Genomic DNA, 10,671 nt, shown 5'->3' with positions numbered 1-10,671 from the left:
CGGGGGCGGGGCAGCACAACGGCCCGCGATGCACCGCGAGGACAGCGAGGATCCAGCAGCGGCCACCGGGCAGCGGCGGAGCTTCGCGCGACACCCGAGAAATGGGGGACTGGGGGGCGTCAGCGGCCCCGAGGAAGGGGCGCGCCAGGGAGGCCGGGCCGCTGCGGGCGCGCCCATAGGTCCCGGGAGCCGTCCGTCAGCGAAAGTCCCCGCCCTTTCCAGGAGCGCCCCGCCCCGTCTCGTGCGGCGCTGGCCGGAAGGAAGCAGTGCACTTCCGCTCGCCACGCCAGCCCCGCCCACCCCGCGTCCAGTCGTTGAGTACAGAGCACCGAGACCCCTGACCCGCCCGGTGCAGACGCGAGCCGGCAAGGCGCCCTCCTCGGCCTCGCGGACGCCCGCCAGCCCCAGGCCAGCGCGAGAGCTGGCCGCCCGGGGGAGGAGGTGCGGTGGCAAGAGACCGCGAAAGCCTTTTGCTTGCTCCGTAGCTTCCTGCTCCCCGGGTGCTGCTGGGTGCGGAGCGGCTCAGGGAGGGCCCGGCGGACCGAAGCAGTTGACCCTTTGGGGCACTCCCTTGCACCCCGCGTCGCAGGCCTGTCGCACCCCCTTTCCGGGTCTTGGCAGCCTCCCCAGGCCCCAGTGGTCGCTGCTGTGTGCTTGGAAGGCGCGTCCGCTGCGGCAGAGAGCACCCGCGGAGACTCCCCTGGCCCCGAGCGTTGGAAGGGCGACGCGCCCTTCCTTAATCCTGCCCTCAAGGATATGCTTCTCTTGGTCTCCAGGACTAGAGTGAAGCCCTTTTTGAGGGCAGGTACTGTGCTTTTACCTGGGTTTTTCTTTCTTTCTTTTCTTTTCTTTCTTGTTTATTTATTGAGAGAGAGCATGAGCGGGGAAGGGGCAGAGGGAGCGAGACAATCCCAAGCAGACCCTGCACTGTCTGCTTCGAGCCTGAGGCGGGGCTCCAACTCAGAAATGATGAGATCTTGTCCTGAGCCGAAGTGGGACCTTTAACCGGGATGTTTCACCGACCGAGCCGCCCAGGGGCCCCTCCCTGGCTAGCTTGCTTAATCACACTGTATAGAAGGGTAGATGAAGCCTTCTGTCTGCAGATGGCCCAGCGATGACTTGTTAAGGATGGTCGTCTGGGTCCTCCACCTGTGAAAAGACTGTCCCTCTAATTCCAACACGAAGTTATTTCTTCCAGGAAGCCTTTCCCAGTCACCCTTGTTGGGTACTTTCTCCTCCTCCGTGTGGCTGTTGCTATTTAATAAGCGCACATTCTGTGCCAGAGGATGGAGGTATCTGCTGGGCGGGTTTAAGAAAAATAAATCTCAGCTGTGTTTTCACATGACATTTGTCATGTTTTAACTTGATTGTTGGTGTCTTTGATGTTGCAGACTTGAGAGCAGAGCTGATACTTGAAATCTTTTTCGCGTTTAGATGGCTTACATGGGTGCTTCATAAAAACATATGTGACTTCATTCCTCCTTAAATAGAATTTCCCCCCTCTTATTGTATATAGGATTTTTTTTTTTTTTTGGTAAAGTTGTGTCCCTCTGGGGAAGAATATGTCTGTGGTGCAGTGTACATCCCTTGAGTAAAGGAAACAGTCCTCAGTAACCCCTCTTTGTTTTAATATTAATGAAATCGTTATTCCAGCAGGATAAAGCTTTAAGACTTATTTTTAAAAAGTATCTACTGCTGAGAGTTAAGTCTTCAGAATTAGTAAATCAATTAAGAATGGGTGGCTTAGTCGGTGAAGTGTCGGACTTCAGCTCAGGTCATGATCTTGAAGTTTATGAGTTGGAGTCCCACATTGGGCTCTCTGGGTACAGCATGGAGCCTGCTTTGGATCCTCTGTCTCCTACTCTCTGTCTCTCCCCTGCTCATGCATGCCTGTGCGCCATCGAAAATAAACATTAAAAAAAAGAAAAAGAATACTTAGCTCTGATACAGTAACCAGGAGGGTGATGGATAAACAGTAGTAGGCCCTGCCTTCAGCGAGCTCTGGTCATGGACAGGCTGCCATTGTGTACAGGAATTCTTCTTGTTTGCATTATGTTGTGAAACCCAAACGGATTTCTCTCTGTTGTGGCCAGCAGAAGTGAAGCTGTGGTCTTCTAGAAAGGTGCAATTCAATGTTTATTTATTTTTGAGAGAGAGAGCATGAGTAGGGGAGGGGCAGAAGGAGAGGGAGACAGAATCCGAAGCAGGCTCCAGGCGCTGAGCTGTCAGCTCAGAGCCCAATGCGGGGCTCGAACTCACAAACAGCGAGATCATGACCTGAGCCAAAGTCAGCCACTTAGCCAACTGAGCCACCCAGGTGCTCCTAGAATGGTGCAATTCGAATTGTGGTGTTGGGGACCTGTGGCATCACTGTCACCATCTGTTGTTGGGAATGCAGATCATCAGATCCTGCCCCAGACCCACTGAATCCTCATCTGTAGGGGTGGGGTCCAATAATCTGTTTTAAAATGTTCTTCATATGAGTCCGTGCTCAGTAAAGTTTGAAAGCCGCAGCAGAACCTTGTTATTCAAGGGGCTAGGGGGAACAGTATTGCCTGGGACTTTCTTAGAAACACAGGCTCTCGATCCCTCCCAAGACCTACTGAGCCAGAATCTGCATTTTAATATAATCCCCGGGTTATTTGTATGCACATTGCACTTGGAGAAGCACCACACCAGAAATCATCGCTGCTATTGACATCCTTTCTATGAAAGTATTCTGCCTCGGGGCCCGGGGGGAGAGTGCTCTTTTTCCTACCTGCTATACAACGTTCCGTTTTCAATTGCTTGGCTTAGCAGTGTGACCACCCATGATCACCGGGGTATCTTCTGTGACCATGGACTCTCCTGGCATTCCTTTTCAGTCTCCTGTAAACTCTTCCTTTTAAAAGAAATGGTTCTTTTGGCTTATGGCTCCGTTTTCCACTGATACCCTGATGGCACATACGTTTTTATGCCCAGGTGTATTTCCTGACCCCCAGGTCCCACGTGGCCACTGTCTTTTCAACATTTCCACGTGTGCAAGCGTCTCAAACTCATTAACAAAATAAACTTTTTCTAATCCCCAACCTGCTCCTCATCCCATTGTGCCCCATTCACCTAAGTGCTCAAGTCAGAATCCCAGGAGCCAAATGTGGCTCCTTCCCATCATGTAATCCATGCATCTAAATGTGGAATCCTATTGGATTCTTCCCTAACTATCTCAGAACTTGCCCAATTTTTCTCCCCCTCTGTTGCCACTATCCTAATCCAAGTTACCGTTCCTTGTCAGGATCATTTTAATGGTCTCCTAACTGATGGCCTGACCTCCATACCTGCCCCGTCCTTGTCCACCCTCCATGCAATAACCAGAGCGATCTTACTGGTTTTATATAAAAATCAAGCTCCTTAACACAGCTTTGAATTATTGCCATCAATCAGCCTCCATTTACCTCTCCAGCCTCATCTCTACTTCCTGTTTATAAATTTCTACGATTTTGCAAGTGTCTCCTTGTACTCTCTTTGACCTGACTTACATGCTATTCCATTTGAATTTCAACTTAGTCCTTGCTGCCTGGTTGATACCCTCCTAGATTCCCCTGATAGGTAATCAGTCCAGTAATATTCTGTGTGGGGGGCCTGGGAGGCTCAGTCGCTTAAATGCCCAACTCGATTTTGGCTCAAGTCATGATCTAACATTAGGGCGTAGGATCAAGCCCTGAGTTGGGCTCTATGCTGACGGTGTGGAACCTGCTTGGGATTCTCCCTCTCTTTCTCTCTCTGCCCTGCCCCTGGTGTGCGCACACTCTTGTTTTCTCTCTCTCTAAATAAACATAAAAATACTCCTCTGTATGGATGTATCATGATTTTATTTAACTATTCCCCTCTATACACTTAGGTTGTTTTCAGGTTTTTTTTAAATTTTTTTAACATTTACTTATTTTTGAGATATAGAGACAGAGCACAAGCTGGGGGAGTGACAGAGAGGGAGACACAGAATCTGAAGCAGCTCCAGGCTCAGGGCTGTCAGCGCAGAGCCTGACTCGAGGCTCAAACCCACAAACCGTGAGATCATGACCTGGGCTGAAGTCGGACGCTTAACCAACTGAACCACCCAGGTGCCCCATAGTTGTTTTTAGTTTTATCCTATTACAAGCAATACTGTCAAGAATATCCTTACATTTATGTAATTTTTTAGGACATATTCCTAGAGATAGAATTGCTAGAATTCATATTTTAAATTATGATAGGGTACCTGGGTAGCTTAGTTGGTTGAGCATCTGACTTTGGCTCAGGTCATGATCTCATGGATTGTGAGTTCAAGTCCCACGCCGGACTCATTGCTGTCGGCACAGAGCCAGCTTCAGATGCTCTGTTCCCCCACTCTCTTCCCCTCCCCTGCTTGTGTTCACTCTTTCTCAAATATAAATAAACATTAAAAAATTATAAACATTGGCAAATTACTTTCCAAAAAGGTTAGCGATTCTGTTACTCCACACTTCCACCAATGCCCGTTCCACTGCTCATTTCTTCGTGCCTTTGCCAACAATCCAAAGATGGAATTTTTAGTCTTTGCCAATCTGACAACTGAAATACCACTTCTTCTTATTATTACTACTAAGTAGGCTTCACACCCATCTCAGAGCCCAATATGGGGCTCAAACTCACTACTCTGAGGTCAAGACTGAACTGAGGTCAAGAGTTGAACACTTAACCAACTGAGTCACCCCGTATCATTTCAGGTGCCCCAAGATCTCAGTTACATGCTATTTGTGAGGTGGAGACGGTTGTATCAGGGGTTTATTGGCTGTTTGTGTTTCTTTTTCTATGATTTGTCTTTTTGTGTTCTTTGACCAGTCATGAATTTAATCTTTTTTAAAATATTTATTTGGGGCGCCTGGGTGGCTCAGTCGGTTGAGCCTCCGGCTTCGGCTCAGGTCAGATCTCACGTTCGTGGGTTCGAGCCCCGCGTCAGGCTCTGTGCTGACAGCCAGCTCAGAGCCTGGAGCCTGCTTCGGATTCTGTGTCTCCTTCTCTCTCTGCCCCTCCCCCTCTCATGCTCTGTCTCTCTATCAAAAAAACAAAAAACAAAAAACAAAAAAAAACATTAAAATATTTAATTTTTTTTTTTAATTTTTGAGAGAGAGAGAGGGTGGGGGGAGAGGCAACGTGAGCAGGGGAGGGGCAGAGAGAGAGGGAGACACAGGCACCGAAGCAGACCCCAGGCTCAGAGCTGTCAGCACAGAGCCTGATGGTGGCTCAAACCCATGAACCATGAGATCATGACCTGAGCCAAAAGTCAGAACGCTTAAAAGACTGAGCCACCCAGGCGGCCCCGGTCATGGATTTAATCTCGATGTGAGGGATTATTCACAGATTATAGAAATGGAATTTTTGCCACACGCCCTGCAGAGGTTTCCTCCTTATTGCATGCCTCGTCAGGTGTCTTTTGCTAGCGATTTTGTCTTTTGTAGCAATTTTCCATTTTTTTATACTGTCAAATCAACCCCTTTCCCTTTATAGCTTTTGGGTTTTTCCATCATGCTTAGGAAAACCTTTCTCACTGCAAGACTGTAAAATTTTAAAAATACTTTCTTCTAGTTTTAAAAAATATGGAATCTCTTTAATATGGGGTGAGATGGGGATCTGATATAATTTCTTTCTAGCTGGTCGGTCATTTTTTGAATTACCTGATTCACATACTAATTCCTGTATGTAATTGGCCTATTTGTTAACTATTGTGTTTAAGTGATTTTAAAAAGGAACTCTATGCAACAGTTCCACGTATGTGTAACTACTGTTTCTTTAGAGAAAGCTTTCATACTTGTGAGAGCAAGTGCCCCTTTTATTATATTTCTTTGAAATACATGTCAGGGTGTCTGGGTGGCTCAGATCATGATCTCACAGTTCATGGGTTTGAGCCCTGCATCAGGCTCTGTGCTGTCAGCCCAGAACCTGCTGGGGATTCAATCTCTTCCTCTCTCTCTCTGCCTCTCCTCTGCGCGTTGTCTCTGTCTCAAAAATAAGTAAATAAACATTAAAAAAACCCCATGTCTTGGCAAGTTTTACATATTTATTGGCTCAGTTGAGCTCTGTTACCATTTATCAGTTTTTAACAAAGAGTCCATGGAGGTTTTTACTAGCATTGTGTAAAATTTAGGGGTGCGTGGGTGGCTCAGTTGGTTAAGCGGCCGACTTTGGCTCAGGTCACAATCTCACAATCGTTGAGTTCAAGCCCTGCATCGGGCTCTGTGCTGACAGCTAGCTCAGAGCCTGGAGCCTGCTTCAGATTCTGTGTCTCCCTCTCTCTCTAACCCTCCCCCGCTCATGCTCTGTTCTGTCTCAATAACAAAATAAAAATAAAAAAATAAAATTTATAGGAACATTTGGGCAAAGTGAGATCTAACCCTGGGTATTCTGTCATAGGAACACCTACTCAGTTGAAGACAGCTTGGCCACCAGTGCTTTTATCCACTTCGTTTTGCCCTCTCGTCCACAAGCGCTGGCTTTCCATGTGTCTTGATAAAGGAGCAGACAGCAGATAAAAAGTTTGTCCTGTCCATGTCGGTGCATACATGTGCGTATACTTAGCTGAAGTAAATACGAAGGGAGTCCTCCTATGTTCTGCCTGCCTCCCACTGGATTGTTCTGTACATCCTTGGTGTAAGAGCCACACCAGAGGCTGCAGACAGGCTGTGCCTGCAGAGTCCTTCGGGGGCTCGCTCAGCGTGCATAGTCTTAGGGGAGCTGTGTCGAGGGTCCCCTTCCTCAGTGCATACGGATCATCACCGACTTGCACAGAAACTGACGTTATACTGGAATCCTTCCCTCCTTTAAGATATTTGCCAGTGTATGGCCCCTTCCCTGTGAGATTCTTTAAAAAAGGCATAATGAAATAATTGTCATTGATTTTTTTCTTCCTTTGACCAACTTTGTATTAATTAGAGTTGTAGAAGTTTACATAATGGAATTCAGGGGTGCTTAGCTGGCTCAGGTGCCAACGTACATAACTCTTGATTTTGGGGTCATGCGTTCAAGCCCTGCATTGGGTGTGGAGCCCACTTAATCAAATCAAATCATATCAAATCAAATAAAAAGTAGTGAAATTCATAGACGGATTAGCTAGGTGCACACTTATCTGACGCTTAAAGTTAGCGCTATTTTTTTATTGTTTATTTTGAGAGTGAGTGAGCATGAATGGAGGAAGGGCAGAGAGAGGGAGACACAGAATCTGAAGCAGGTTTCAGGCTCTGAGCTGTCAGCAACAGAGGCTGATGTGGGATCATGTGAGATCATGACCTGAGCTGAAGTCGGACATTTAACCGACTGAGCCACCCAGGAGCCCCTAAAGTTAACAGTATTTAAGCATTACCAGTTTGGTTTCATTTGCCTTAATACTCGCTACTCTTAACTCTACATGTCTGTTATTCCCACCTACACCTTTTTTTTTTTTAAAGTTTATTTACTTTGTGCACAAGCAGAGGAAGGGCAGAGAGAGAGAGAGAGAGAGAGAGAGAGAGAAAGAGAGAGGGAAATTCCAAGCAGGCTCCAAGCTGTCATCATGGAGCCTGACATGGGGCTCAATCCCACGAACCATGAGATCATGATCTGAGCTGAAATCAAGAGTTAGATGCTTAACCAACTGAGCCATCCAGGGCCCCCATTCCCTTACACCTTCTTTTCTAATTTCCATGGTTAGAAAAATGTTGCACTTGTAGATTTCAAATGAGGACATGAATAGTCAAGTTATTCAATTAAAGCAGACGGTGATGCTTTATCACATAAGCTTCTTGCCAAATATGATGATTCCTAGATGTTGGCTGTTCTCGTCCACAAACCAGTGGCCTTGGCTGATCTCCCTAGTTTATTCTTTGGACTCTCTAATGTCATCCCCTGCAACAGGCAGAACACAACAGGTGTCTAAAACTCCTAGAAGTACACATTTCCTTCCAACGGTTGCCAAAGCGTATTGTCTGGCTTGGGAATTTTGGGTTTTTCTGTAGGAAAAAGTAGGAGTTTGAGCCAGAAATGTATATGTTTCTAACACCCTCAGACTAAGATATTTTATCCTGCCTTAAATCATGGCTAATCTAGCACTGGGTTGGATTTTCACCAAGCGTTCCTCTGCTACCCTTCTGGGTCCCCCCATGAATACTTGGCTCGAAGGACTCCTTATGTATTAGAATTCACAGGTGTGCCTGTCGGCTGTGACTCACTGGACCCCCAGCAGCTGTGTAGACTGTACTGGTATGACTCTCGTTGAATTTCCACCTTCTTTCTGAGCTCATTTGCCTTCCTTCACTGTGGCCATCACCAGGTCGCCTGCAGTGGCAGCAGGAAGTCTGTTCAGCCACCCCTGGATCCTCCCCCCCCCCCCCATGACACATGGATTTTTGGCTCCGGTGTTGTCAGCAGTTGATACCGCCTCCTACCTGAAGAGCCAGGGAAAGTCAGAATTTCCCACCAGACCACCCACCACGTCCTCGCTTTGACATCTTGAATGCTGGACTATCTTTTAGATGTCATGTGAACTGTCTACAATATCCTAGGGACTGAAAAATAGGGTCGACTGTTTTGGTATATTTGAAGGGATGGGTTTTGTTTGAGTCTTCTTCCCCAAGACACAAGCCAGCATGGTTCCTAGTCTCCTCTCTGAGGTTGTATCAAGAACCTCTGATGCCACGCTTTATAAGGGCAATTTCCACCCCGCTCACAGAACGCGTCAACTGAAGCAACCACTGTTGAGCCCTTAGACGGCCAGGCCCTATACACACATGGCTATGAACTTTCACAGCGGCCCTACAGAGCTTGCGTATTACCATCTGTTCTACTGAGGAAGAAACTGAGTCTCAAAAATGGTTGGACGCCTTAACTCAAGGTCACGTGGCTTGGAAGCAAGTATGGTCCGAAACTGTGTCAGGACTAAGTATTTTATAGACAATCTCATTTAATCCACATAGCCCTATGAGGTCGGTATTACTGTCAGCTTTACCTGTCAGAAAAACAGAACTGAACTTCTAAGACACTCCAAAGGATAAAGCCAGACTATTCCAAACCACCTGGGGTGGGAGTACCCACTCCGCGTGTGGCTCTGGGGCGCGCACCCTTAGTCCTGCGCCTGCTTTGGATGTCCTGCGCCTCTTGCCCATCAGGAAGGTTCGTATTTTTTCTTCCTGCTATTACAAAGTTCAGCTTTAAAAACTGTCAGGCAGTACACGGGAGCCTCTTGATCAGCACGTGCGCACGGAGCACAAGGGTGGGGCGCAGATTCTGAAGAGCCTTATTTTAAGATTTCTTGACCAGTACCATCACTGTAGCAAGACACGACCCACCACCCGTGTTCTATGCTTCACTGTGGAGAAGGGCTGGAAAAATGAAGGTAACCTTGAAACCACTGGTTTATTTAATTATTCCAGCGTAACTTTTTTTGTACATTAGCTGCAGAACATCAGAAATAAATACAGCTTAGGATTTGAACCACGTCCTGCAGTACTTTTTCTCATAAGCCTGAAATAGAATTTTCTAACACCTTTTGTGGTTGGAAATACTGAATTTAAATAGGGCTGCAGATATAAACAGAAAGAGCAAGATGTGGATCAATGTGCCTATTTCAGTAAAATGCAGCCACATTATTTCTGAAATAGACACCAGAATTCATAAAATGACAAGTAGAAAATAGAAAAATCTGGAGATGTGCCCTGTAGTGACAATGAGCCTTTAAATAACCCGATTTGGTACTAATAAAATACCTAAAAGTGAACTTTATTATGTTGAGGGTCTCTTTAGATCACAATTTTTTAGATTAATAATGAAAAAAGCACTTCATTATTATTGCTACCAAAGGTAAGGATAAGTATCCTTATTTTTCTGAACAAAGCATAAAGCTGAGAAACCGGAAAGATGGAATGGTTGAGTCTGAGCTCGTGGTCAAGGATTCATTATTTTTGGATTTGTGTATCAAACTCCAGCTACCCAACATATGTAATGTCCTTCCCAAACAGATGCCCCACATACCTCAGGAGTACCCTAGAAGCTTCTATCTTACATTCAGTTTTGCAAACTGTTACGGAATGGTGCATTTCCTATCTGCATTCAGTGATAAGTGGTATAAATGAGGTTGGTTAGGAAGCAAAACGACACCGACATTTACTAATTTTGTCATTTAGATCTAAGAATTTATAGGAGATGCCTAAAATTAAACTCTTCAATTCCAGAGAAGATCTATTACGATCTACTTTTGTAAGGCAAACAAGTGGAAGTGATTACCCATTACTGGAAGAAATCAGTAGATAAGAAAACCAAGTGTGTCATCATCTCACAAACACTTTATGGTTCAATGAGAAAAGCAGACACAGCAGATCAACATGTCACCACAAAAATGGGGTCCAGTCCCCCAACACAATAAACGAGGAAGTGGGTTTTGCTGCACAGTGAGGACTCTGGCAATGGCTTAAGCACCTTACAGTCATTTGGATTCTGAGATATAAACCAAAACACATGACCTAAGTAAGCCTATCGTATGCCCCCAGGTAAAAACTTTTATTAGAAGAATTTATGGAGCAGAAAATGTTCATTTTATGGCTTGGCTGACAGGTCTGGAAGACACCTAGGTAGGGAAGTACTGTGGCTGTCTCTTCACTCGGCCAGTTTGGTCAACAGATCTACACTAAAGCCGTGGATTTGGCTTTTATC

This window comes from Suricata suricatta, chromosome 16 (assembly GCF_006229205.1).
Source record: "Suricata suricatta isolate VVHF042 chromosome 16, meerkat_22Aug2017_6uvM2_HiC, whole genome shotgun sequence".
NCBI lineage: Eukaryota > Metazoa > Chordata > Mammalia > Carnivora > Herpestidae > Suricata > Suricata suricatta.
Note: the sequence above shows the minus strand (reverse complement) of the source record.